Below are 5,233 nucleotides of genomic sequence, written 5' to 3'. Positions count from 1 at the left end.
TCTTAGATGGTTCGTTTTCTTTCAGTTTTCAATATTTCTAACAAAGACGTAATGTTCATACTTGGTACATTTGACAAATGACAAATTACAGTTAATAACATTCTCAGTCAACGCCTACATTGCTTGCTAAGCTGTCCTTCTCGTGCTTCTAATTGATTTCCACGCGATTCCTCCAATATAACTTTCAATCTCTTTTCTTTTTACTTTTTATGACTTTCACTCTGTTCCAATACATATACAATTTTCTGTCGTCTACTTTATGTGAATTAAGGTGTATTTTCATGTTTTATAATCTATAAAAAGAATCGGGTTAAAATTTCTGTGATAAAATTTTCCTGTAGTACGTTTCGTTCATGTAGATAACGAATCGACCTCCCTTAGTATTACGCTCTTCCTTTGTATTTCTGGAATCTCCCTCGTATCATGAACTTCCTTTTTGCTAAGACGGGGCAAGTTTATAGTCATTTATCTTTGGTATTAATATTTTTTTAGTCGAGAGGATGTTTTGGAGAGAATAAATTTCAATTTTTTTGCTTGCACCGCGAGAGGGTGTGTTTGTGTCTGTGTATGGTGGTAAACGTATGAAAATAAAATGGAGTTTTTGTCTTGTTTGTGAATCTGTGCGGGGATTTGAAAATTTAATTTGGCTGTCTTCTAAGCTAATGAATATTTACTGCCGGTTTCGTAATTGAATTTATCTGATATAACGTTAGTAAGAGAAAGAGAAACTTTTTTTCTGGATACTAAATTAATTTTTATTAAGGGTATACATTCGGAATTTATTCATTCAATACGAGAGAACTGAATCAAAATGTTGATTAGTAAATTCTACAAATTTTGAGTTAAACAAAAAGCTTTATGGAAAATACCAATTACACCTACCAGATCTGATCGCTCGTGACTTTTTCCTGTCTTCTAACTTTAAGTTTAACTTACTGAAGAGAAATTTTCATCGGATACATATATAAACGTTGAAGTATCTTTAGGAAACTTGTATATACTGAGAAGTTTCTTACTTACAACTAAAACTTCTCAAACAACCCCTATATATTTATGATATTCATCCTAATATCAAGATAAATGATATAAAGAAACATTTCTTGTATACGAACTTTCAATGTGTAGCATTTTCGTGAAATATTTGCTTTCAACAACCGAAATGATTTTCGGTAAATTCAAAAAGAAATTTCGAATTCAGTTGTAGTAAATAAAACATTTCCTTTTTATTACAAAAATCACAACACTTTGAACACCTGACTAATTTAAAAAAATAGATAAAGACCCACGTTGTTGGAATACAAAAAATCAAAGGCACGTACCAATATAAACAAACACTTTAAATAACACTTTAATAACACATCAAGGATTTTTTCCAGTATATAAGTTGTTATTTCGTTATATACACTGAGAAACATGTTCAGTTCTTATTTCGATCGTTTATGTTTTTATTTCATTAGTTTTTCAGATTTTATTATTTTTATATTTGTTATTATTTATGATTTTTCTGTATAAAATTTGTATTAAAATTTATTTATTTTTATTGAGTATCAGTTATAAAATATTCAAGTAAGTCTCGGTAATTTCCATATCTTTTCTTTTCAAATGAAAACGTGGACATACAGCTTTTGTTTCAATACGATTAGGATGGCCTTAGTTGGGTTAGAATTTACATAATGATGGGTCATGATTCGGAATTTAAAATAGGTGGAAATAATACCAGAAGAAAATGTTTATACAACCATTATATTATATTCTTCTTCTTCTTTTTTAATTCGAAACGTATTTATGATAATACTATATCAAAACTAAACAATGGTGACGTTTTGATCACGTTAGTACGAAACAAAGAACACCACAATTGTATATTACAATAATTTTTAAATATTTTTTTTTAATGACAAAAAGTTATTAAATAAAAGGAATTTTTGAATTCTGTTGGTCTGTAGGAAAGCTAATTTCAATTCGGTGTTTTTGCTTTTCAGTTGAACTCGTTTTTAATGTGTATAGATGTGTTAATGGTTGCTTATCGATTTTGTAAATCTGGAACTGCGCGCTTACGTATTCAACCCACCTTCTAAATCTCGTGCAAAAAAAAATTATGAATCCTGACGAATCTAATCGGGATAATCAGATATTTTAATCGAGTTATCACTTCGTCGTCGATCTTTGACAAGTATACAGAGTTTAAATTAAATCTGTTTGCTACAAAGTAGGACAAAATCTCAAAATTTCGAAAACTTTTTCGAAAAATCCCTTGGCATTCAATTCTTGGTCACGTTGATACATATTTTTAGTAATTTTCCGAAAAAGTTTTCTCAAATATAAAGTAATCAACGAATTTTAGCATAAACGCCAATTATCAAGTTTTTTTTTTACAATAAACCGAATTTCAATCTCCAGGTATGAAACTACTTAAGTTTTAATACCACCTTCAATAAAATTTCACCTTATACTGTTTTTGGTCATAAAAGGAAGATGAGAAGTGAATATTGAATTGTTTGTATACCCTAGAGACATTTTGCAATGAAACCGAATCACTTCGTTATCCTAATAATCAAAAAAAAATATTTAGAAAAAAGTAAACGGATATTTTTATACAGAAATACTTATTCTCAGTGGCGTACGGCCTTTTAATAAATTAAAATGTTGAAATCCGCATCTGACGAATGAATAACTGCGTTTTGCAGTTTTCTAGAACCAACTTGAAATATATAGTCTCTAAAGAAGTAATTTATGGAATTCGCAGTAGCTTAAAGCTTGGCAAGACATGTTGGGACTGATATTTCTTGTTTCTGGATTGTATAAGAAAATAAAAGAGATCATAAAAGCGAACTAGACTATAAAATAAGAAAAATTGACACGCCGTATACACTACCCCACAAAAATATTACATTTATACTCAAAATTATTAAATATTTCCTTCCTTTTTCTATTAATATAAAACACTTGTTTCAACTGGTACACAGATGGTTCTAATACGACAAATTGAACTGGAATAAAAATCACCCTGTAAATTTAGGCAATACAACAAGTATTTTTCAAACAGGACAAAACTTAATCGAAAAATCTGTTTATTTATATTTGAAAAAAATCATCGCAAACAGATAATTACCATGCAGTCCAATAGCCTAGAGCTCTAACCTCAAATATCATGAATTTGAGCGGCTTTGGGAATACAAGTACAAATTTATCACCAATGACTTGCTAAAATAGGTTTCACATGAACCCTCCTGTGAAACAACTAGAAGACGATAGGGATACTTTTAGAACCATCCTAACTTTTTAAAAAGAACAGGATTAACAGAGCAAGTTATAAAGGAAAAAAAGGAGCCACAATAGATTGTTTGAGACACAGCGTATTATATTTTTTTAACTTAACTTTCTATCTCGAAATACGTGCAAAATATGCATACTTTCCATTGAATTATAGAAAATATTTTGTTAATTTACACAATCATGAAATTTTGTAGAGCAGTATATATCTATTTATATATTTCGTCGTTCTTCCGCATCATATAGCTCAAGTTTCTGATTTAGTAACACGACGTCTTAATCTTATATTTATTTCTACAACACAAGCCGGAATTTTGTAGTTGAAAATTGATTTAAAAATTTTAGCTGTTGTCTAAATATTCCAAATCTGTTAGAAACTTTAATTTAAGCTTTTCTTTGTTGAATTAAACTTCTGAAATCAGATCTCTCTCTTGAAATATCCTCCAATCACCATGATTCTACAGGAAATAGTCCAAATGGTAATATAAAAAGTGAATTTTAATTTCAACTAATAATTCTGCATATTTTCATCGATTTCAACATAATTTGGATCTTCATAATTTTCTACAACTTCCTTAGAAGCTTTCCACGCATCTTCTATCCTTGCAAACTCTATAAACTATTATTCTGAAGCCTTACAAAGATTCCCTCCTCAAATATTATTTCGTACAAATATTTAAAACAATTTTCTTTTTTGTATAAATTATTTTTTAAAACTCTCGCGATTTAAATTTTTGATTCCATTTATCAAAGTTAATCTTCGTGGCCAGTTTCTTTTTGTCCAATTTTATTCTCGATTACTACCAGCTGACCCAAGAGAAGACAATATTTTCTTATATTTCCCGGTGATTTTGAGTCCAGTTAGAAAATTTAACTCCTGAACTCCAAGGCTATCAACTCAATCAATAATTCACAAAATCAGCCTCGTGGTTTCCTTCAATCTTCTTCTTCTATAAATGCATATCCACTGATGGATTTTCCATCGCTTTTCTATTTCTTGTAGTGTGTATTTAGAGTTGTATATCGTGTCCATTGCTTGATATTTTCCTCCTTTCGATCCTTCTTGTTCCTTCAATTTTACCTTCGATCAGTAGGTGCAAAAATTTTCCTAAGAAATATCTAGGAACATAACAAAAATTAACTGGTTTTTTGCAACACCTGCAGGACACGTTATTTTAGATAAAATCAGAACTTAATTATCTAAAATTACCTCATCACTAATTTCCTCCAGGACTGTGTGTTTTTTCCAAAAAAAATCAAACTAAAACTTTCCGTTATCCAAAAAAAGTTCATTGATTTTCTCCCATTTCTGATAAACGTATTCATATTCGATTTGCATCGAAACTAGGAACATTTCTTGAGATAAATTTCGTCGTACAATCCCCGAAACACTTTGTCTTAAACATTATTATGTAATTTTCTCTGAATGGTCCCTTATAAATATAATACGCGGTGGTTTGTAACAGATGCGACAAACTGCTACTACGTCTTGCTTCAGCCATTATTCTTATCGCTTTTTATTGGAATCCACCAGACGAAAATTGTTTTATTAAAAATATCATTTCCCAAAACTGTACCTATTATACACATAAATCTATACCGTCAAAGAAACCAAATAAAAGTTACGTAAATATTAGTAGTTTTTTCTATAAAAAAAAATCATCTAGAATTAATCTATTGGATCTAAATGTTGCCTGTGTATCATTTCGTGTATCATCAACTATCAATCTTTTGCTATTTTCCACTCCACCCCCTATTCGTTTTATTTTATCTTTTGTACTGTTTCTATCTTTATTAACTCCCTCGCTTTTTTATTCTGCTCCTGGTTCTTCTCGTTTTATTTTAATTATACATGCGACTAATAGTATTAAAAAACTTATAGAATGTTTTTTTTGCCGAATAACTAAAACTGAACACGCCAAGTGATAAAAATAAATATTGTAGTCACGAAATTTCGGAA

Source organism: Diorhabda carinulata, chromosome 6, assembly GCF_026250575.1.
Source record: "Diorhabda carinulata isolate Delta chromosome 6, icDioCari1.1, whole genome shotgun sequence".
Taxonomy (NCBI): Eukaryota; Metazoa; Arthropoda; class Insecta; order Coleoptera; family Chrysomelidae; genus Diorhabda; species Diorhabda carinulata.
Note: the sequence above shows the minus strand (reverse complement) of the source record.